The 25,021-nt window shown below is 44.6% G+C and overlaps 1 long non-coding RNA gene across 1 annotated transcript; it reads left to right on the top strand.

Moving 5' to 3' along the window:
* The first annotated feature begins 13,184 nt into the window (after positions 1-13,184).
* Positions 13,185-23,230, top strand: LOC104861847. The gene is made up of 3 exons (XR_780125.2): positions 13,185-13,434; positions 13,572-13,724; positions 22,878-23,230. It is a non-coding gene; the product is annotated as an uncharacterized LOC104861847 (long non-coding RNA).
* The last annotated feature ends 1,791 nt before the right edge of the window (positions 23,231-25,021 follow it).

Raw genomic sequence — 25,021 nt, 5'->3', positions numbered from 1 at the left:
GTGTAGGGAAAGTGGGAAGGGTAGGGGAAAGGTAATAAGGGAAAGAAAAAAAATAGGAGAAAATGAAAAAATGGAAATAAAATGTTTGTAAATGGGGCGGGGAGGAGGGGGTGAAGGGAGGGCAGGGACAAGGGGAAAAAACGAGAACCAAGATCTGTCATGTGAAGGTACAAGATCCCAATAATGAATGTAACTGTACTGTATTCCTAAAATGTACCAATAAACTGAATGAGAAAAAAAAATACTCAACGTCACGCTGGAAATTATTGTCTTTGGCAGTCATTCCCCAAATTCATCTGATCAACACAAGTGACTGTCTATAATGAATCAACATTGTTAGTATCTGTATATATTTTGCTGCTACCTCAGTCTGGAAGACTCCTAGGGAGACAGGGTTGTCAAAGTAAACAGATTTCTAGAAACATGACAGAAGGTATCTCGATCCAGGAAGAATGCAACATGTACAAAGGAATAAAGGTAACGAACAGCCTGTGAATATTGCTACCACATCAGTGTTAGGGGGAAAGCTGGACATAAAACTGGAGAGGTAAGGAGAGGTCAGCCCACAAAGATTGCCTTGCTGAACTCCTTGGAGCTCTATCTTATAATTAGATTGCAACCCAAAGAATTTGAATCTGGGAAGAAGCATAAAAACACTCTATGTCAAAAATATGAAGTGTTTCCAACGCAATATACAAAGGTAAGTTTATAGCTTCAAATAATACTAATAGCTAAAGAGGAGGAAACACATTCATTCTTAGAGTTTTGAGAGAGAAAACAGAAAAATTTTCAAATGAAATAATTAGGCTCCCAAATTTCATTTTATACCTCATACTTTACATTTTTCTCTCTCTTAAAGTGTTCCTGCTGCTACGAAGTGTGGTGCCATATATCTGCAATTCCGGCATCCTGGAAGGCTGAGGCAGGAAAATCACAAGTTCAAACCCAGCCTGGACAACTCAGAAATTTAGTAGGTCTCTGGTTTCAAAATAAAAATTATGGAAAAAAAAAACTGGGGCTGCAGCTCAGTGCTGAGGCCCTGGGTTCAATCCCCATTACTGAAAAAAAAAATGCTTCTGTCCCTTTTTTTTATCATATCCAATCTTTTAATCATTCCTCAAACCCAAATCAAACATAAGTTTCATGAAATGTCCTGACTCCCTCTCTACTAACATCACACCTTGCACAGAATATTCCAGTTTTGCCACTATTTCTGTACGTCTGTCCTCACCACTAGACTGTGGCACATGCTTTGTATTTACTGAAAGAATGAATGAATGATTGAATGAATTCCCCCATGGCTCCGGACTTGTAGAAGAAGTTATTCAATAGATACAGACAATCCAATAGCTGGGTCATCAGTCCCACATTAGTATTCTGGGTCCAGGGTGACGTCTAGCTCACAGGCCACGAGCAGCCACAGGATACACTTTCTAATGAATTAGGAGGCTGTGCACTACAAAGTAAGGAACTAAGCCCAACAATGTCGTTATATCAATGTCTCTGTAGGACGTGGGGTCAGAGACATGTGGCATGGAAATCATGCAGAACTGAGCTCTGGGACTGCAAGAAACCCCAAAGGGCTCTGAGACCTTGTGAGAGCCCTGGTCCTGGGCACAGGTATTGGGAACATACTTAATGGGGCTGGTGACCTCTCCATCGGGATGTGGCTGTCTACGCTCTCAGCCACTCATTAACCTGCAGGATGTTTTCTGAGCCTTGATCATTACTGTCTTATTAGCATATCATTAATTTCTGTGTAACTCAGGGGTCACAGACACCACTGTGACACAATAATGTGGGAAATGGAACCTTTCAAACTTCTGAGCAAAACTGAGGAGATGTGTCATAAGAACTAGTTCAGTAAGAACAGGACAAAAGTGATTCTTGCATAAGGATGCCATTTTACAGAGTAAGAAAGAAAATGTAAAAAAAAAAATTCCATGTGAGGACCCTGAATAAAAAAATTTTTCTGAAAGCAAAGACAAAAGGTGAATCTATAGCAACAGAAAATATATTAGTGGTGTCTAGGGCTGAGGATAGGAAAGGAAATTAAATGAAAGTGGGCTCCAGGGATCTTACTGACTGTGATCTTAGCACTCTAGGAGGCTGAGACAGGAGAATCACAAATTCCAGCCCAGACTGGGCAATTATGCAATGAAATTAGACCCTGTCTCAAAATAAAAAAGCGATAGGGATGTAGTTCAGCGTGAGGACCTTAGTTCAATCTCCAGTACTGCCAAAAAAAAAAAATCTTATCAGGTGATAGAAAAGTTTCACAACTAAATTATGGAGAAGGGTGCACAATTCCATGAAAGTCCTAAAAATCACTAAAAACAGTTAAATTCTATGTATAATCTGTAAATTGTTTCAATAGCATGAGGGATTTTTATTATTTATTTATTTAGTTTGGAACCAGGAATCAAACTCTGGACCTTGTGCTTGTGAGGCAGGCAGGGGAACCACTAAGCTAAATCCCTGGCCCAGGGATTTTTATTTTTAAAAAACAGGGCTGGTTTATTCAGGCAGGAACAGTGTTTGGTCAGATGCCACTCAGAGCTGCTCTGGACTGGTGACACCAAAATGAAGGGACTGAGGTCAAGAAAGACTGAAGAATGAGTGTAGGACAGGATACTCACCGACACGCACGCATTTCACTTTCCATAATAGAAAATGAAGGCATATACACATAAAGAGGATGGCTTAAAAATCCCCTGGGTACCTAGAACCCAGCATAGTTTTATTTCATCTAAAATGAAACCCATCCAACATTAGCTTACTGATCACTATATATTTGTTTTAGTTTTATCATTATAAAAAGCGTCAAAATGTATGCTAGACAAACAGCACAAAAAGTAAGCCAGAAGCTACCTCCCAGCTTCAGTGATTATTAATATGTGGCCGGTCTTATTTGATCTATGTCTTTCCCACTTTCCCCATTCTTCCTGTATTGTTTACAAGCATGCCTGAGATATCATTTCATCTGCAAATATTTCATTCAGTACAGATGGGGCATCCCTTTATCCTCAATTCTGGAGGCTAGAAGTATTCAGGTTTTGGAATTTTTGCATGGACTTTACCAGCTGAGCATCCAGAGCCAGGTTATCTAAAATTAGAAATGCTCCAAAATCTATAACTTTTTGACTTCAAAAAGTCTCAAATTTGAGCATTTCAGATTTGAGATTTTTAGATTAAATATATTCAACCTGTGTCCAAAGTGATAACTTTATTCTTTCTACATAGCCACAGTGTTATCATGAAATTAATATTTCCCTAATATCACTAAATATCCTGTTCAAATTTCCAATGCTATCTAAATGTCCAAAGATATGAATTTTAAAAGCTCATTTATTTGAACCAGGGTCCAATGAATGTCCACACAGTGCTAATTTCTGACTTGTCTCCCAAACTTCTTTAATCTGTAGGCCTTCTACCTTGCCCTTTCTCTCTTTTTATCTTGTAGTTTCTTCGCTGAAAAGAAAGCAGGTCATTTATAAACTTTTTCACAGTCTGGATTTTGTAGCACTATTTTTAATAACAAACAATGAAACCAATAGCTGTTGTCCATCAAAAGGAACTTGGGTAAATAAATGAGGATATATCCATGTAGCGGAATTCATAAAACCTCTGTGATTAATTTACATCAGCCAGAAGGTTGCAGCAAATATGTACAATATTAAATATATACTTTGTGCCAGATTCTATTTGAGGTGCTAACAGCATGGCAGTGAGCAAAACAATATCCTTGGCCTCTTGAAGTCTGTATTTTAATGGAGAACAACAGAGAGTAAGCATATAAAATAATTAAAGTTCATGGAATGTTAACTGCGATGGAGAGTGATACAATAGGAAAAAGAAGGCATCAGAGGAGCGGGGAAGGAAAGTCACAATTACAAATGACATGATCACAGAAGGCTCCAAAGATAAGACGACATTTTAGAAAAGATGGGGAAGAGGTGACAAGCCAGCAAATTATGGAAATAACAAGGAAGACAAGGCAGTGGAGACAGCCAGCACCAAGGTCCTGGGGTGACGGTGAGCCTGGTGTGTTCAAGGAACAGCAAGAAAGCCACGGTGGCTGGAAAGAGTGAGGGGGAGAGGAAAGGAAGATGTGATCCAAGAGGTACCGAGGTCCAGGTTGTACAGGTCGTTCCAAGCACAAGGATGTTGACTTTCACTCAGGGCAAGATGGAGCCTAATAATGCAAGATGAATAAATAAAGTTGCTAAACTTCCTGTGAGGCTGGATTTTATTTTTCTTTGGTACAAAACCGAATACATGGGGAAAGAAATTGGGCCTTACTGGACTATTTCATCATCAAATCTCCTGTCTGGCACAGGACACCACATACTGGTGACCAATCCTTTCACTCACTAGCCAGGAGGCCCCTCTGCCTCTCTTCTAGAGCTCGGGACAAACCAACCTGGGTGGGTGAAGTTTATTAGGAAGAAATTTCCCCCAGAAGTCTCAATTCTATGGTGAGACCCCAACTTCCTACACTCTAGTCTGGGTGTTAGCAAGTAGTCTGTCCTTCAAAGTGTCCCTAACATAACCATCTGAAAACTACAGCCAGCAGACCAAACCCTGTTCACATTTGTTTGTGCAAATAAAGTTTTATTGGCACATGTGATGTCCATTTGTTTGCATATTGTCTATAGCTGCTTTTATGCTCCAACATACCATGGGCTTTGCTTGGGCACTCTGTGAGAGAAAACATGGGACCTAAAAAAACTTAAAGTACTGTACTTACTATCTGACCTTCTACAAAGATTCTGAGGAGTAAGATTTCAACATATGTATTCTGAGGGGACACAATTCAGCCCATAATAGAGAGCCTCTCAGATAAAATCCACCTACCTCCACATGGCACTTCTAGCATTATCAGCTCTCTCTCTCTCTCTCTCTCTCTCTCTCTTACCACTGGAGTCTCCGCACCTGCAGGACCCAGAGGTATCATGGCAGATGCCCCAGGGGACACAACCTAGCCTGGCCTCCCCTGGAACAATTAGTGTCCAAATCGCCTCTGTTGTCCATCTTCATAATCCGACTGAACTCCAGTTTGAATAGCTGCTTCATTTATTAGTGCTAGACCTAGTGAGTTTGTTGGGTCAAAAAATAAACCCTGGAGCCCCCAAGTAAACTGTCTGTATATTTAGCATATATGGGAAAAAACAATATCATGTCATAAATTAGATGGGTGACATATGACATTTCGGATGTCACAAATTATAACACTCTAAAAAACAGGATATATGACAGAATCATCCAAGGCCACAGTGAATGTGAGATTAGCTTAGGTTACATCTCGGCAGACAGGTCATCAAGATGCTGGGAAGAATGCTGGGATTGGCTGGTGACTTATTAAATACTGTTCACATGCATGTTCTCTGGCGTTTGCTGGGGACATCTATACTCTTGTTCCCATACTACAGGATGTGTCATACACATCAATAAGACCTTCAAGGCTTTGTGATTTATTTTGGTGTCTGATTTTTCTGCTTAACCCAAGACTCCCACGGCATGCAGTCATACCATTTTGTCAAAGAGATCATTTCCTCTCCCCATTCCAACTGCCCCTCCAGTTCCTAAATCAACAGGAACCTTTCTGCCACTGCCCTGGCATCTCTCATTGTCTTTATTCAGTTAGGGAAAGGCTCCACCAGCTGTGAGTCTGAGGCAGCTGTGAGAAACATAAGCCAGTTCGCCTGGGTGGGTGGTGGGAAACCAGATTAGATCGGAAACAGTTCAGCCCTAAATTGATCATCTCTGCCAAGAGCCTTATGCTGGGCATTCCCTGCTACATTTTGTTTAATTATTCATCCAGTAGAAAGACACATCCAATTTTTTACTGAATAGGGTTGTAATGCCAGTTTGAAGCCCATTATTTTTCTTAATTACTTCCCTTCTGGTTCCTTCCTCCAGCCTATGGATGCTAGATATTGTGTGTGAAAGGTAAACAGCAAAATACATCGAATTTCTCAACAAATTCTCATCTTCTAAAAACATTATGTTAAGTGAAATAAGTCAGGCAAGAAAGACAAAGACCACATTTTCACTTATTTGTGGACTCTTAAAAAGTTGATCTCATAGAAGTAGAGGGTAGCATAGTGGTTTCCAGAGGCTGGGAAAGGGAGAAAAGAAATGGAGAGAGGGTAGTTAACGGGTACAGGAACACAGTTGGGTAGGACGAATAATTTCTAATGTTTTATGGCACAGTAGAATAACTGTGGTTGACAACAATTAATTGTAAATTTCAAACAGATAGTAAAGAAGATTTTAAATATTCACGACACGAAGAAATGATAAATGTTTGAGGCAATGAATGTGCTTTCTCATCATTACACACTGTACACATATACTGAAATGTCACAGTGTCCCACATCAATGTATGTGTTGATTAAAAACTAGAAAATAGTGGCAAATAAATACATTTTTTAAAAACTCAGCAGCTCTGGCCATTAGAGAAATGCAGATTTAAAAAACACACTGAGGTTACATCTTACTCCAGAAAGAACGGCTCTATTGAGGGCCCGAAAGCAACAGATGCTGGTGAGGTTGCACAGAGGAAGGAACATTCTGTTGGGGGAGTGTAAACTAGTAACTAGTATAATCGCTATGGAACTCAGTACGGAGGGTCCTCAAAAAAATGAAACTAGAAATTCTACTTGACTCAGCTATACGTCTGCTGGGCATCTTCCCCAGAGAGTCAAAGACATCATACTACAGGGATCCATGCAAACCCATGTCCATAGCAGCACAACTCACAACAGCTAAACTGTGGGAGCTACACGGCCACCCGCTGATGAGCAGATAAAGAAAATGTGCTTTCTGCACACAATCTCAAGTGCTACTAGGCCACCAAGAAGGGTAAATTGAAGTCATTTGTAGGAAAATGGATGGATCTTGAAATCACAATTCCAAGTGAAATAAACATAGAAGGCTGAATATTGCATGGTTTCTCTAATATGAGAGACCCAAAATATAAGTGATTAAAGAGAGAGCACAGGAACCAGGGTGGTAGACTCTGGGAATGGGAAGAGGAGCTGCAGCCCGAAGGAGGCAGGGGGAGAAAGAGTAAAAATGATTAGGATGCAATATATGGGGCTGGGGATTTAGCTCAGTGGTTCGGGTGCCTGCTTTGCAAGTGCAAGGACCTGAGTTCAATCCCTGGTACCAGAAAACAAACAAACAAACAAACAAAAAAACACTTCCTGAAGATGCAATGTGTGTGTACTAATTCTCCAAGGCATATATAATCATTTTGTATTGCAAACACATACTAATAAAAAATTAAAAACAAAAAATAACGAGGAAAACCACCTCCAGGCTGGCTTGTTATGTGCCAGGAGACCAGATCTGTGGTTCTCAGCACTCACCTGTGGTCTGCTTTTCAAATACAAAGTGACACCCAGCCTAGCAGTGAAGCTTCCTTGGAAGCTCCTTCAGCAGAGGAGAGCTCAGTTCCCAAGCCTCCCTTTCTGGGGGCCTGGCTACAGTATTCCTCTCTAACCACAAGGCAGTTGCCATTAACTCTTCTGTGGACTCCACACAGAATTTCCCAAATAGAAAGACATTGTTAGCGACAATGTCCTCCTGCTACATAAAACTCAAGCATCATTCACAAGACACATGTTGTGTGTTGAGTACTACAGGGGATCACAAAAATGGGGTAAGTTCTTAGTTCCTACCCTCCCAGGGCTGATACACTGAGAGGAAGAGATGAGCATCCACAAATAATTGGTAGAAGGCAGATTTTACTAAGCGCTGTGAGTGGGGTGTGCAGAGGGCAGGAAGTGAACTTGCGGTCTTCCCTTTGGGACTTCATTTGCGCAGCTGCCAGAAGTGCTGCCGCCCTCCACTCACTGCTTTCCTTCTCCTAAAGCTGCCCTCAGGTTTCCAGAGTGGGTTTAGGAAAGAGCTTCTGAAGGGTCATCTCCATTACGGAGTCCTTCCCGGACTTTCGACTCCTTCTCAGTTCAAATTCTGCCTCTGCCCAGCTTTCGTGCTTTACCCAACCCCATGGGTGCTGTGCCTACAAGCACGTCCCGGAATGTCCCCACCTGCACACCTTGGCCTCCGAAACCTAACCTAGGTCGGGGCACAAAGGGTAAAGAAGTATTTGAACTAGAAGATTTGGAAAGGCTTTTAAATATTTATCCAGCTAACATTTGTTGAGTGTCTGTTCTGACTTGGTACTTTCCAGACACTAGAGTCGCAGCAAACAGGTCTGACCTTTGCTCTCATAGCAGGTAAATAAACAAGCGATGAGCGCTAAGAAGAAAAGTGGGTGTTGTTAAGGCGGTAGTGCTCATACTTGGCATGCATCTGAGTCGCTGAAGAGCTTGTTACATTGTAACCTTATCCCCACAGGTTCCGTTCAGAAGGTGGAGCCCACGAGAGCCGCATTTCTAACAAGCTCCCAGCTGAGGCAATGGCGACAGGGTCCTAAGACCTCTGTTTAAGCTGTCCTCAGCCACTCTACACTGAAAAGCTGACTTCTCATAGGCAGGGTTCTGGAGTTGTGCTAAGATAATAAAAATAGCGGTGAGTACTTACTCTACCAGTCAATACAAAGTATTTCTAGGCATTATCTCATTTCATCTTAAAGCCATGCTGGAGAGAAGCATAATCATTATTCCTTTATACTTAGAGAGATGAAGTTACCAAAGGTCACAGCTGGGGCACCCTTGAGGATCCAACACAGGCTGCCCTAATTCCGAGGCTGTGAACATAGTGGTGTTTTATCAGCTGCCCTGGTGGGTGGGATTCACCAAGAACCCAGCCCTGCTCAGTGGCCTTGAAGCCTCTCTTCATAGGGAATGGTCATCTGTTCACTGCAACAGTGGTTCTCCCCCATTTTTGACCAGTGGCACATATCAGATGGAATTCGTAATACACCTCCGTCAACTCAAACAAATTTCTATTTTGCCCATAGGTAAAATGTAAAAGAACATGAAGCAACTATAAATCACAGTGCACAAACAAGACAATAATTTCCAGCTCTCACGGCTAAGAAAACAATACAACAGCATCAATTGATCACTATGAACTATCACCAAGACTAGGTCATCTGCAAATATGTGTGATTCTTAACAGATTGTGACACAAAGAAGGGAGAGCAATACATTAAGAGCACAATTTTCAAGTTTGGGGATTTGGAAAGTAAATCACTTGAAGACCTCATCTTCCCCACCTGGCTAACATCTATGGGTTTTGTCTACCTGGAATCCATTCCACCTCCAATTTTATGTGTAAAACAAGTCCTTTCTCTTTCTAACATGTTTTGGGTGAAAGTGATTTCAATCCAATACTCAAGGTTGGAATAGGACCCATACTTTCCTAATAAAAGCATGATATGCACTATCTAGACTATTGCCTTAGGATTGGCCACCTGGTCATTTAGAGTCTAGCAGACTCGGTGCAGGGACCTTTGTGAGAACTGTTGAAAGTTACATTTCTTCTGCCTGAGGTGTGCACAGGGACATTGGGTGGACACATAATTTAGCATTCAGAGTGGGACACTTTGGGGAGTAAAAGGGATGTATTAATAATTATGCTGGACAATAGACACAAATTTTGGGCTGGTTGGTTGTTCTACCTATGAGAAGAGCAAACAGTGAGGAGAGCAGAGCTCAAAAATAGAAACATTATTTTCAATAGCCAAAAGGAGGAAGCAACCCAGATAGCCAGCAATGGGTGAATGGATAAGCAAAATGTGGTCCATGCACACCGTGAAATATTATTCAGCCTTTAAAAGGAAGGATATTCTGATATATGCCACACCATGGATAAACCTTGGCAGCCTTCATGCTGAGTGGAAGAAGCTGGTGGCAAAAAGGACAAATATTATACGATTGCTCTTAACTGAGCAACCTTGAGTAATCAGACTCACAGAGACAGAAAGTGGAATCTCCTAGGTCTAGCGAAGAATGGAGAGCTACTATTCAATAGCAACAGGATTTTAGTTTGGGAAGGTTAAAAGAGTTCTGTGGATCGACGCTGGTGAGGTTGCAAGGCACTGTGAATGTACTTTAATGCCACTGAATTGTACACCTGACACAATCAATTTTGTTATGTGTTGTACTTGTCACTTTCACATTGGTGGGATAAAATATCCAACCCCCATGATGTAAAGAAGGAGAGGTTTGTGGTTCCACCACCTGCCTCAAAGGTACAAGGTCCTGAGTTCAATCCCCAGTACCAATAAATAAATAAATAATAGGGCTGGGGATTTAGCTCAGTGGCTCTGCTCCCTGCCTCACAATCACAAGGACCCGAGTTCAATTCCCAGTACCAAAAAAAAAAAAAGGAAAGGTTTGTTTTCGACTCACAGTTTTCAGAGGGTTTAGTCCATGGTTGGTTGGCTGTAACACAGATACAGCATGGTGGAAACACATGGCGGAGGAAAGGTTCTCAAACCATGGTACTGGGGAGGAGAAGATACCCTTCCAGGTCTGCCCCTGGTGACACAGTTCCATCCAGGCCCCACTTTCTAATAACTTTTAACTACTTAACTCATCAATGGATGGATCTACTGATAAGTATAGTGCTCAAAGATCTAATCACTTTCTAAACACAAGAGACTTTTGGGGGACATTTTAGATTTAAACCATAACATGCGTATTTCCCATAATTAATGGCTGTAAAAAGATAGGAGAAAAAAATCTTTCTAAAAAATAAAAATTAAAAAATAATTAACTAGATCCAGCTGATATATTTTTAAAAATTCATTTTGTGCTCACTGCAGCAGCACATATATTAAAAAGTTTTATTTTGTAATAATTTTATTTTTTAATTTGATACCATTTTACTTTCTATTTTCACTGGTATATAATTGCAGTACATGATATTTACTTTCCTTGTGTGCAGTTAGTACGTGTACATGGCACATTTTAATTCCTATTTTCATCCCCTTTCCCTTCCTTTCCTCTCCCTCCCTCCTCCCTCATCTCTTGATCCCATTCCCATTTGAGAAAAATCCATCTCCCTCCTTCCTATGTGTTGCTCTATAACTGTCCAATACATATATAAGGAAAGGCTCCACATCGCTGGCCATTGAAGAAGTGCAAATTAAAACCACACTAAGATTCCATCTTATCCCAGAAAGAAATCCAATAGTAAGAAATGCTGGCAAGGCTGCAGGGGTGCGGGGAGGAGCCCTTTAGACAGTTGGTGGCAATGAAAACTGGTACAACTGTGATAGAAATCAACACAGGGATTCCTCATAAAACTGAAACTAAAAATTCCAGGGGACCCAGGGATTCCCCCTCTAGGTATCTTCCCCAAAGAGTTAAAGGTATCATACTACAGTGACCCACGAATACCCTATGATCGTAGTGGCACAATTCACAATAGCCATATCTTGGAAGGGAGTCTATATGTCCATCAATAGAAGAGTGGACGAAGAAAATGTAGTATTGGGAGGGGGATTTGGCTCAGTGGTTCCACCGCCTGCCTTGCAAGCACAAGGTCCTGAGTTTGATCCCTGGTACCAAAAAACAAAAGTAGTACTGACACACAATGGAGCAGTACTCTGCCATAAAGGAGGATAAACATGAGTAGGGAAATGGACACACCTTGGGAGCATGCTAAGTGAAATAAATCAGATGCACAAATTTAAATACCACGTGGTTTCTATTATATGAGAAATTCAAATTGTAGGTGCAATAATTTTAGAGTTACAGAAAAGCTGTAAAGATACTGTAGTGCTCTTGTACTCTATTACCAAGTTTCCACTACTGTTAACATTTTACATTACTATAGTCCTTTTTGTTGCAACTAAGACACCAACATTGGTACACTCCTAAACTCCATGCTTTCTTCAGATTTCACTAACTGTTCTACTAATGGCATTTTTGGTTCCAGAACCCAGCCCAGGAGACCACACCACACTGAGCTGCCACCTTTCCTTAGCTCCTCTAGTCTGTGACAGTTTCTCAGTATTTCCTTGTTTTTCCTGGCATTGAGAGTTTTGAAGAGTACTAGTCGGGCAGGAGTGGAATGTCCCTCCATTTGAGTTTGTCAGTTTTTTTCTATGATTAGTCTGGCATTATGGGCTTCAAGGAGAACGCTGCAAAGGTCAGTGCTTGCCTCATCACCTTATGATGGGGTGCACTTATCAGGATTTATTACCAGTGATCTTAACCTTCACTATCTGGACAACATAATTGCCCAGATTTCTGTACTACTAATTTTACTTTGTTTCTTTCCATTTCCATACTCCATTTTTTGGAAGCAAGACTTTAAACCCAGCCTATGCACGAGGAGTTAATTAAGCTCCACATCCTATCGGCCTATAATTTTGAGCCCTGGATCTACCTGTAGCTGAAGCTAAACACTCCCAGACTTCTTGGTTATATGAACTAACTGCTGCCTTTATTTGCTGGAATCAATTTAAGTTTAGCTTCTGTCACTGTCAAATGAAAGACTTTTAATTCTTATCTCCTCCCTATCCATTCTCCGTGCAGAACCCAGTGTGATTTTTATTTTATTATTATTATTATTATCATTTTTTGTACCCAGGATCGAACTCGGGTCCTTGCGCTCTCAAGGCAGGCCACCAAACCACTGAGCTAAATCCCCGGCCCCCCAGTGTGATTTTTTTAAGGGACTCATGACTTTAAGTTTCCAGAACGACCACCAGGTCACACCTGCATGTACAGTTCACACAATGAAAGTCCCTTGAGCTTGCTAACTGGGGTAGCTCTGAGGCTTTGACCTCATCTGCCTCCCGAGGATGATACATTCTGTTGACCCAGCCCTGTCCAACCAGCAGCGTATGCAAATTTGCTGCTTTGCCACATGTAAAGAGCTTAAGCACCCAGAAGTATTCATCGATATGATCGCTATCGAGAGACAGAAAGGGAGCCAGCACTTTACCAACTTCATTGACCCATTTCTAAGCTTAATGAATTTGCGGGGGATGTTAAGTCTGATCTCGCGAGTCTGTGCATTTCACAGTAAAGAGTGGCGATGAAATAGTGGCGCATCCGGCCGCTTGAGTTCTCCGTCCATTCATCCACTCGGTGAATATTCACTGAATTTCTGTTACGTACCTACCAGGGACTACTCCAGCCTCAATGAACACAGTAGGGGAACAGGACCACGTACCTACTCTCATGAGGCTTATTTCTCGAGTATAACAGATGGTAAAGAAGTAAATAGGAAGTAAAACAACTACTGTACTTTCCTATAATAAATGCCATGAAAGGAATGAGATTCCAGGAATGAGTAACTGATGAGGGAGAAAGGGACTTTGCACAGGAATTTTAAGGGAAGATGTCTCTAAAAATGAAAAGGAGGAAAGGAACCAATCGACAGAAACACCGCGGGAAGATCGCTCCAGGCAGAGAAATAGCAGTGCAAAATCCAAAAGGCAAGAAAGAGCTTGATATGCTCAAGAAACAAGAAAGTGGCCTGTGTGACCACAGCGCGGTGAGTGGGGAGAAGAGCTGGGAAAGATTGCACTCGAGAAGCAAGCAAGGGTCACACAGCGTAGGACCTTTTGTAGCCATGGAAACGAGTAGTTGTGAGGAAGGGAATGACACCATCGGATTTATGCTTTTTTAAAGGCCACTCCGGCTTCTCGGTAGAAAATGGATTTCAAGGTGTCGGCACGGAAACAGAGAAGACTGGCTCGTCATCACTGCAGCCCAGGCAAGAGGCGACAGTGCTCCACCCAGCACTGTAGCCATGGACACGAAGAGAAGTGACAGGACCTGCTGGTAAATGAACAGGAGGAAATAATTAATATGGGCTCAGATTTTGACTTTGGTAATGGCACCATTACCAGCACCGAACAGGCAGGGAAGAGAGAGTAGCATTTTGGATATATTATATGTGTGACATCTGTTAATGAATAATGAAATAAGGGCATGTGCTGAGAGGTAGCAGTTAGGGGAAGAGGAGGCTAGGGAGGCTTGAGAAGAGATGAAAACATGTAAAATAGTAGTCTGTGAGTGTAAGGAAGCAAATTCAACCAGGAAAATGTGATAAGGTTACCAGGGAGCATTATGTGTCTGTTTTAAATTTGTGGTCATGAAATGAAGGTGCAGCAAAGTAGCCCAAGTGTGTGATTTGTTCCTATAATTTTCAATTGCATGGGGATAGGCAGATGGTTAGGTCCAACTAGGAACGAGGTAGGTTTTTTCCCTAGGTGAAGAAATAGAGTGGAAGGACATTTGGAATGCTGTGATGGATCGTAGTAAAGACAAGTGGGATCTACCACAGAGCAGAAAAACTGAAGGACACTGACAGTGGTGGGTGAAGATTTAATTAGTCTAGAGCAGCTCTATCTACACGGTAGCCACTGGCAGTGTGTGCTAGCGAAGCATTTGTACGCGGCTGGTCTGAACCAAGATGTGGCAGATGCAAAATACACACGGATTTCAAAGGCTTTGTATGAAAAAAACAGGACATGGAATATCTCATTAGGGATTTTATATTGATCCCATGTTGACAACAATATTTTGGATCTATTAGGTTAAAGTAAAATATATTACTAAAATTCTTTTTTCACTGTTGATTGTACACTTCTTAATGTGGCTACTAGAAATGTATGGGCCACATACGTGACTTGGATTATGTTCCTATGTGATGGAATCAAACCAAGCATCTCACTAAATTAGGAGAATTGTTTGGAGCAGAGATATTTAGCCAGAAAATCTGGGAAACTTAAACTCCAGATTCCAGAGGTTGTGTAGTGGCCTCCAAGGGTTGGGTTCAGGGTGTGGCTAAAGTGAAGGAGAAAATCACAGATGGGTGTGACGGTCAAGGAATGAAGAAATCAAAAGGCTGGATGAGAGCTATGTGCATATTGAAACTACCAAAGATGAGGACAGTGGAAGACAAAGTTAGGCACCGGAGTGTTTAGTGACGGAGGGGGTGGCAGAGGATCCCTCAGGGAGGAGTAGCTGACACGGTAACTACTCTGTCCAGGACCACTGAGCACATGTGGCTATTTATTCAGCATTTATACCGCCGGTCTGAATTGAGATGACCTGAGGACTTCACCTGAAAGGTTTCTGGGATTGCTGTAAGCAAAAAGAGGGGGGGAAATTTTGAAAGTTACAGAGGGGAACACTAGTATGTGAGGTGAGAGGGAAAAGCACTCTACAGTTTGGGAAGGTATAACAAAATACCTGAGATCAGGGAATTTGTAAGAAATAGAGGTTTGTTTAGCTTGTGATTCTGAAGGCTTGCAAATCCAAAGCTGTGGTGTTGGCATCTGTTGGGTATCTGGTGAGGGCCTTCCTGCTGCATTGTAACATGGCAGAGGGTATTGCATGGCGAGCAGAGCAAGCATACTAGCTGGGGTCTCTCTCCTCTCTCTCCACTCTAGCAGAAGGCTAGGAGATGTCTAGGCTTAAACTGAGGCAAGAAAATGGAAAGCTATGTTTGGAGAAGGCATTGAGAGTGCAGGGATGTTTGTTGGTCGCAGAAAGGGAATTCCAGAGGGCAACTGGGAGAGTGTATTGGAAATCAAAAGTTGGGGAGACAAAGGGAACAGGGCGCTAACAGACACACCGAGCTCTCTGTGGATCTGAGATTCTGGGTGATGACAGATCCCCTAGAAAATGGGGGCCTTGGGCTTCTGGAGGTGGCTGATGCAATCAGGTATGTGTGGCAGGAGGGTATAAGTTCTGCTGGTCTTCTAGAAGCAAGTGGATAATCAGCAAAAGCCACAGTCCTGACTAAGCACGACAGTTTGGAAGCAAGGTGACAGGATCTAGGTATCTGCCATCATCCTCACTGATTCTGAGTGATATTTTAAAGCAACAGTAATTAGTACTGATTAAACAAGAGAATAATTATTATAATGAGAGGTATCAGGAATAATTAGAACTTGGAAGGGTGTTGCTATTGTGAATGATTTAGAAAGGGCTTTTCATTAAAACAGATCAGGGAGGAAAGGTATTGGAAACAATGAGTGAGAACGTCTGTGAATATGGCCAAAAAGTGCTGCTGATGGGGAATTTAAGAGTGCTTACCCTGGAAATTTGCTCGCCTAGAGAGTTAGTTCTTTTGTGGCATTATTTTAACGATATATGTAGATTAGTTGCTGCACTGAAAGGAATTTGGAGCAATGTGTACTCGTTAGCTATTAACTGAGGCCACCAACAGGAACTGAGATAAAAGGGGGCCCATGTGGTCATTATGGACGCCTGTGATGTTATCATTTCTGTGATCTCCCCCCACAGAAAATATCTAAATTCTTTTGTACACAGAAAATGTCTAAATTTTGAAGCTGCACATTCCTGAAACAGGAAATATACGTATATATGTAAAATTCAAAACGACATCCAAACCCCATTAACACGGCTCGAGGTTTCAGTATAATACAAGGCGTAGAAAACTTCCTCTGTAAACTTTCTCAGATAGTGAGTATTCAGGCTTTGCAAACCATATGTTCTCTCATACAACTACTTGCCTCTGCCACTAGCACTCAGAAGCAGCCATCGACGTGCAGATATTAGTGTACATGACCGCGTTCCGATAAATGTTCGTATGGACGGGAAGGTACAGCAAACCCAGATGTACCCCATCACCCCCTGACTTACAAACACATAGAATGAAACAGTAGCCAACTGAAGGGAAGTCTGAAGACAAAAGGCAGAGTTATTTTCTCTTGTGTGCTTGGTGGACATTATTTAATGTAACCCTGGGTGCAACTCACATCATATGTTAAAATTTCTAAGAGAAAAGAATGAAAAGCAAGGCAGAGACTAGCAAGCAATTATCTTCCGGTAATCCAGACTGCTAGATGCTCTGGCATTATCCATAACACGCATCTTGGGGATCCTCCGACGTCAGTGCAAAGAGGGAAACATAAGCAGGCGAAAGGAAACACTCCAATTTAGCAGCAGGAACAATCTCATTCCATTATATGAGCTTCGTGTCTTTAATTAGGGTATGATACCCAACCCTCAGTTTGAGCACTGAAAGTGTCTTATTTTGGGGAAACCTTTCCATTTTAGTTTTAACTGTAAGTCCTGGGTTCCAAGAACTCCCTCGGCCTTAGACAAATTGGGATGATTGAGCACCTTAATTAAGAGACACTGAGCAAAACAAGGGATGAATCTTCAACAACAGTGTTTAAGACAAGTACAGAGGTATTTTACATAGGCCCATTGCCTATATTAAACAGAAATAATGATAACTGTGTCACTTCTCCTATACTCATGGACCAGGCACTGTAAATACTGAGCTAAATAGAAGACTTTCCCTGATGTTTCTTTTTTAAGTATACTCCACTTAAGAAAGCCTGAGCACCAATGTGCAGCCAGCCTGGGAGGAAAGGACTTGGAAGAAAAGGGATAGAGACAGACAGCATTACTAGGCAGGGGACACAAACCAAGAGGTTAGTTGCTGAGATCTGTGACAAGTCTCAGAGAAGCCTAAGGAAGGAGGAAAAGCCAATACCTTGTGTGCTATTGACCTTAGTCCATTTTCTGTTACTATAACAAAATACCTGAGATCAGGGAATTTGTAAGAAATAGAGGTTTGTTTAGCTTGTGATTCTGAAGGCTTGCAAATCCAAAGCTGTGGTGTTGGCATCTGTTGGGCATCTGGTGAGGGCCTTCCTGCTGCATTGTAACATGGCAGAGGGTATTGCATGGCGAGCAGAGCAAGCATACTAGCTGGGGTCTCTCTCCTCTCTCTCCTCCTCCTCCAGTTCCTCCTCCTCCTCCTTCTCCTTCTTCATCTTATAAAGCCACTGAGGCCATTCTAGGAGTCTCATCTTCATGACACCTTCATGACTTCAATTCTAATTGCTTCCCAAAAACAGTACCTCCAAATACCATTAACTTATGACTTTGGGGACTAAGTTTCAAGCACATGAACCTTCGGGTGACACATTCATACCACAGCCTATCTGAGCACCACTGTGAGCACAGGGCCCTCCCGCTGTCGATAGTCTGAGGGACTCTGTGACCTTCTGAAGGACAGGAAGCTGAAACTTTGACCACCGACTCCCACGCTCCGTTGTTTGGAGAGGTTCTGAAAGTGTTCTCCCCGCTTCCCCAAGGGTTCAGGAGCTCTCACTGAGGCAGAGAAGCAGAGGCAGAAGGGGACACTTGAGTGGGACGCTGTCTCTGTGGGTGAGGACAGCCCACGGTGGCTGCTGTGAAAATCTGGCAGGGGCCAGAGGATACAATGTCAATCCCCAAAGCAACAGCAACCCTCAAGATACAGAAATGAAACCAAACGTACTAAGAATTGAAAAACTGTGCTTCTGCCCCCCTCACACACACCTCCCCGGTCCACAGGGCTGAACTAGGGCCGCACTACCCTCTCTTCTCTGCTCTGTACAAGGTCTGTGAGCTGCTGAGTCCAGGCTCGGCTGAGGCACAGCCCTTACTACCCGTAACAAAAGTTATCCATTAATGTGTTTGTCTTTGTTTAAGTGAATTAATCAAGGAGTTGATTGTATTTCTTGGACTTCAATAAATATTAACTAGTATTATTATTAGCTAAAGAGTTTATGAATAATACCTGGCCAGGGCTGGGGATTTAGCTCAGCGCTTCTGCTGCCTGTCTTGCAAGCGCAAGGTCCTGAGTTTGATCCCTGGTATTGAAAAAAAAAAAAGAAGAAAATAATGGCTGGCCAGCCAGGAGCATACTGTATGTAACACAGAAGCTAACACTTGAGACCGGGGCAGTAGATCAGTGAAGGAGAAGGTGGTTAGCATGCATGAGTGGGTCAGTCATCATTTTGGGCTGAGAGCTAAGTTGCAAAGTTTGCTTTGTTTTGTTTTTGGTACCAGGGATTGAACTTGGGACCCTGTGCATGCAAGGCAGGTGGCAGAATCACTGGGCTAAATCCCTGGCCCAGACTGCACAGTTATTAAATGGTGAAACCAGGATCTGAACCAGGAAGCCTGATCCTAGTCTATGTCCTGCCATCTCTCCAGCAGTGCTCACTGGTGCATTCATCACCTCTTAATGTAATGGTGACCATCATACAGGGGCCCGTTCAGGAAGCCCGGGAAGAGTGGAAGCCTGGAAAGCTCAGTGCAGGAATTTCCAGTCAGTCAACTGTGGAGGGCAGCCTCCTTCTGTCCCCCACCTGAAGGGCAACACTCAGCACGGAGCCCACCATCTCAGCGGCTACCCTAGCTAAGTGCTTCTGAGGCTCCAGACAGATGGCAAGGGTGGTAGGCAGGGGTCAGGTCGGGGCCTCGGAGAACACTGAGTAATGCTGTGGGAGTTTTAGAGCCTTGGGGTGAGCGGTTTCAGCTTGGTTAGCTTTTTAGGACACTGCAAAGGAATTGGATGTGGAGTGGGGCAGGTGCAGGGAGCAGCCGCTGGCCTGGAAGGCTGCCATGCCACCTGCCAGAGGAGGAAGCTCATTAACCATCCCCGGATCATTAACTCCTGGTCCCCAGGGGACACAATCACTGAGTTTGGACTTTATTGTTATGGGCCCCTCTTCAGGGGCCCCTGGGGGATCCAGCCCAGGCCAGGGCTCTCACCTCAGGTCTCAGGTACACAGTGGTTCAAGCAACCCTTACAGGTAGAGGCTTCTGGTAACCACTGCTGGAAAACTAATGAAGGCTGATGTTGACTGAAGGCACTGTTTCCTCAGGCGGGGAAGCTGAGGCTGTGGTCCGGAGAAGTTCATTAATTTGCCCGGGGCGCACAGTTTGAGAGCAGCAGAAGTAGAGATCCAAGCAAGTCCCCAATGTCAACAATTATGTTGCCCCAGGTGTTGTAGGACAGAGGACAACAGTCCTCTGTGGCCAGTGGCAGGAACCAAGAATGGACTGGACAGGCCTCCCCCGTGGGCAGAGGGGCTGAGCAGGAGGAAGGTGGGCAGTGCGGCATCAGTGGTCCCTTGGTGAAGGGTCAGATGAGAGAAACCAAGTCCTAGCTCTGGTGCGGGGGTGGGGGTGTAAAAGCACAGGTGCCCATAGCTTCAGAGGGCACTCAGAAGGAAGAAGGAACAAGGAAAGTGACACACTGTGATGGGGCACAGGCTGCAGGAACCTGGGAGGCCTGCTAGAGGAGGGGACATCTGTCCGAGCCTACACAGTGTGAACTCACGCCCGGAGAGGTCTCGGGTGGTGAGGAGACAGCAAACGTCCTGAAGCCACAAGGGACTCGGTGCCTTTGGGACCTAGAAAGAAGCCAGAGTGTCTGGGGAGTAGTGAGTGAGGTGAGGGAAGCGAATGTCAAAGAGGGACTGCTCCCAGCTACCCACTGGCGCTGGGCCGAGTCCACGCTCCTCCCTGACTCCTCAGCGGCTCTCATGCTCTGTGTCAGGCTGCCTGAGCAGGGTCTGAACCACAGGTGCCCAGCACAAGTCTGGGCAAAAAAACTGGAGCTTAACTGACATTTCTGAACAGACTTGAGCTGACCCCTCAGGGAAAAATGTGGAAACTGTCGGTAAAGTCTGGGGACAGCGTCTATGGCCACCTGTCAGACTTGACACCAACAGTGATGAGAGCACAGAGGTCTCGCATGGCCTCCCTCTGGATTGGGGCTATTGGGGTTTCTGCCCAAGGGCTGGAGCCTACACTGCAGCTGCTCGGAACGAGGCAAGTCCTGTCCCCTCTACCAGGACCTTCTTCCTGCAGGGCCGCGTGGCCCCTTGGACATGTACGCCTCACCCCCGCCCTGAGCTGCCTACCCCCTTCTCCTCTGCCTCTCTCTGGGGCACGGATGCCCCCGTGTCATGACACATCATTTACGTACTTAGCTTGCATCACTAGAAGGTAAGCTCCGCGGAGACAAAGATGTTTGTCTTTTTATTAACGGCTGCGCTGAGCTCGGTAAATATCAGCTGCCTGAATGAATGATACCGAAGCCGTATTACTCAGGAAGGAGGAGAAGAAGCATCACCATGGGACACCGGTTAGGTAGTGATTTCTTCCCCAAACAAGACCATTTCTGTTTCAATGAACATATTCAACGTTTCCCAATTTGCACCCTGCAAAGGAAGCCACTTCAATATGTATACTTACGTTTTATGCGTTAGCATAGCACTGTTTTTGTCTTGAATTAATATTGACAAGTGTGGGGCATGCTACTCTTTCAGTGCTTACAGCCTTGAATCCCAGCCTTAAACACGGCAGCCTTCTGGGCTGCTCAGCTTCATCTATGAAACAGTCACCTAGTGAAAGCCTCGACTTCCACTGTCTGTGTGCTTTTAATCTTTAGTCTAAAATTTAGAGTCCAAATTAGGGAATCACAATCTTTCCTGTGGATATGGTTTACTGGGTTAGGGATGGCTGGGTAAAATGCAGATTCCAGGGCAGAGCAGGTCCAGAGTGACACCCGGAAGAAGGACCCTGCAGTGAAAGTGCCTGGCTCCTTGCTATGGGGATTGACTTCACGTTGGTCTCCACAGCAGAAGGGACTTACACACCACATGCACGGTAAAAACGCACATCCTTCAAAAATCATGAACAGTGTCAAAAATCCTAAAATGACAAGTAGTTCACAATGAGAAGATGAGGATTCCCCAACCCCAGAACAAAGCAGAACACTCGACTGCTCCTGCGTCTCTCAACACAATTCCATCCCCACCTCTTCACCTTGTCCAGCCACTCATTGTGGCTCCTTATAATGCTGCATGGGAGGAGACTGAAAATGAGAACAAATTGCTTAGCGCTGCCCCTGGAGAAGGTGATGTCTGTGGTCCATAAGTTTCAGGCAAAAATCATCCCCTTAGAGAAAAGCTAAGAGAAGACAACTTCATACTTGAGAAGAGCAAACTTCCTCAGGTTACTGCCAGCTAGCTGGGTCCTGGACATCTCAGAAACCTCCCCACAAGCCTACTGCGCCTAGTATATGAAAAATGAGGAGCTAGCCCAGTCCCCTCCACCCACTTGAGCACTTTTGCTTCTAAGACATTCACTTCTATGGCCTCCTTTCCTCTCCCCTGGAGGTCCCTAGGTCCCACAGCTACCATGGTCTGCCCAGGAACCCCCAGCCCAATACAGCAGGATGCGCCTCACAGTGACTGCGATCTCAACTCGGACAAAAGCTAGATGAATTTCAGGGAACAACCGCAGCCCCCGTGGTGAAGGGCTGGAGATGGAGGCAGGCCCAGCCTACAGAACAGGGGCTGTAACCCAGCACCCCCTGAGCCCAGGCAGCCGTGGCAGTGACCAGAGGGGCAGGCTCACAGGGGAGCTGAACGGCACATGCTCTTCTAACTGTGGCAGTTGCCACTCATCAAGTTCCTCCAAGGTTTCGAAGGCAATCTGGGGGTCGGGGTTTGAAATGAAATATCACTGTTTCCTAATGATGTCAATGGGCTCCATTTTGAAAGAAAATGTATGTGTGGCACACGACCTGGGAGCCCTGTGAAAACCTGCATCAGGAATGTGGGGTGAGAGGTAGAATACAAGCCTTGTCCTGCAACAGAGAGGGAGGGAGGGAGGGAGGGAGACAGAGACAGACAGACAGAAACACAGGGTTCGAGACAGAGACACAGGGGCAGAGAGAGGAGCAGAGGCAGAGACACACACAGAGAGCAACAGACAGAGGGCTCAGAAATCCTTGACTGGCAGGAACATCTCAGTGGAAGAGTGGCTGGACATTCTAAGAGCAGAAGATCAGCCTGCCAAAGGCTGTTGCTCCACAACTGGGCTTGCTTCCTCCACTCTGGCTTGGTCTGCCGTGGGACGGGGCTGGGATGGTAAAGGAGAACTCCCTGCAGCCTTCCTGGGGTTGAAGATAGCAGGTGCAGAAGCATGCGAGCAGTGCCCTCCCCATATCCACTCCTTCTTCCTCTGGAAAGAAGTATTCCAGCCTTTCTTGGGGGCCCACTCTGCTCCCACTTTCAGCCTGTGCAGTTCTAGTTGAGGTCACCATGGCACAGGACACTGTGGTGGCCCCATTACCATATCTCCTTCCTTTCTCCACAGGGATTGGCTCAGAGCTGAGCACATGACCCAGGCCTGGCCAATCAACACATGGTACCCCTCTCCAACCACTAGGGGCCACCAAGAACAGCAAATCAGATCTCATTGACCTGGCTTTTGTTACGTGCCCGCCACTGAATTAATCACTACGACCAGGAACATGTGAATCTTGCCTAGGCAGACCAGTTCTGTGGCTGTTCATGGAGCCAGGAGAGAGATCAGTCCAACCTGAACAGAGTGGCAAGGAAGTTGTTTTCCTGACTCATAGGTTCATGCTCTATTTGTCTTGTAAATGTTTAACCATCACAAACACTTTGTCAAAACAGACAATAAAATCAGCCTTTGACTTTCCTCTCCCCAAGAGCCCTACCACTGCTACTGAGCATGGATAAAAGCATGTCTGGCTATTCCACACTTGGTGGCTATTTGACCTTGGAAAAATTATTTAGCATTTTGTGTCTCGGTTTGCTCACATGAAAAATGAAAAGAATGTTTGTGTCTACCTAATTAAGCTGTTCAAGAAAAAAAAAGGGCTCAGGACAGTGTCGGGCAAGTAGTAAGCAACAGTGTCCGAGTTTGAGATTCTAGCAACCTCTCTCTGAGGAGGCCACCCCCTCATGCAGTGGTTTAGAGGGCCAGGCTGCCCGACCGCACCCCAGATTCCATGGCGAATGGGAGGAAATGAGAGGAGTAGGTGTGAACCGGAGGGGCTGAGGGAAGCACAGGTTAGAAAGGCAGATGGGGAGGAGGGAGCAGTGGAGGGGAGGAACAGCTGGGACAGAGGGAAGGATGAAGAAGTGACAAAGTGGGATGAGTTGGGGCAAGGCTACTCCTCGTCCAAGAATGGGGTCTTCTGACACAGTGTTTATCTAAACATGGCCTCATGAACTTGTTTGGGAGGGCATCTCTAGGCTGCTCTCCTTGGGGAGGTCACTAAGCGGGGAGGAAAGTATGGGTCCTCCAAAGTGTGCTGTTGGCATCCACCAGGCCTTGTACTTCCCTCTCCCTCAACCTGCAGAGCACCCTCCAGAGCTCAGCACTGGCCCTAAACACTCTGTGAAGTGCTGCAACTCCCACCCCAGGCTCTGGTCCAGCAGTAACAGAGGCCACCAGGACCACACAGTGAGTTTTCATCGGTGGGGATCAAACCCCAGGCATGTGTGAGGACACTGTCGCTAAGGTGACTTGCTCTACCCATTAGCAAGACCTTACTAACAATCTATAGCCCCAAAATGCTGATTTAAATTATTATAGAGTTGGGCTGACAGCTGGAGTGGGAATGGTCTCCAAGCCATGTTGGGTTGATACTTCTCAGCCCAGAGTAGCTGCTCCCACCTCAGGACAGGGCTGTGATTTCCCATCTCTAGGCAGAGCTCAGGACTCAAGGAGAGAAGCCTAAATTAGAATCCTCAAATATATCGGGAGTTGGCCAGGTCTCAGTACCCACAGGCAGTGGATTCAATAATCCCTGAGGCAGAGCAGGGCTCACACAGGTAGACAAGGTGCTAGGAGGCACAGCAGCAGAGTGGTTGTGTGTTGGGGCCCTTTGGGTCTCAAGTAATAGGAATGATACTTGAACTTCAGCACCTGAAAAGTGGACGTAATTCTTCATAGATCTAAGGAATCCACAAGAGGGTGCTTCAGATACAAATACAAGTAGATGATACAAGCACAGACATGGATATAGAGAGACAGAGCCTCCTTAATTATCATCAGTCTTCTGCTTTTCTCCTTCTGCACTCTTCCTCCAATTTTCTGTGTTTATTCTCAGGCAGTGTATCTCGACACGGTAGGAAAAACAGAGCTTGGTGATTTCTGCTTCCTTGGACTTGTGGGTGTGGTGTGGACATAACCTCCCCGAGTATGGGCAAGAGCATGGGCTCACCATCCTGGGCCCAAGTACCCCTTACTGACGATGTCACTGGAGTCACGTGGGAGAGGGAAGACATATCCCCAATGTAAAGAACTTAATAATTTTCTATTAGATGGGGTTGGTAGCATAGAGTAGAGGTTATGAATTTTGGAGTCCTTTCTCCCAGCCTTTTGAACTTTTTTCTAACTTTGGGACAGGATCTTGCCAAGTCTCTAAGTGGCCCACACTGGGCTCAAACTTGTGATCATCCTGCCTCATCTTCCCAGGGCCCCAG

This window comes from Fukomys damarensis, unplaced genomic scaffold (assembly GCF_012274545.1).
Source record: "Fukomys damarensis isolate Sample0158 unplaced genomic scaffold, DMR_v1.0_HiC HiC_scaffold_34, whole genome shotgun sequence".
Taxonomy (NCBI): domain Eukaryota; kingdom Metazoa; phylum Chordata; class Mammalia; order Rodentia; family Bathyergidae; genus Fukomys; species Fukomys damarensis.
This window is presented reverse-complemented; position numbering and strand designations above follow the sequence as displayed.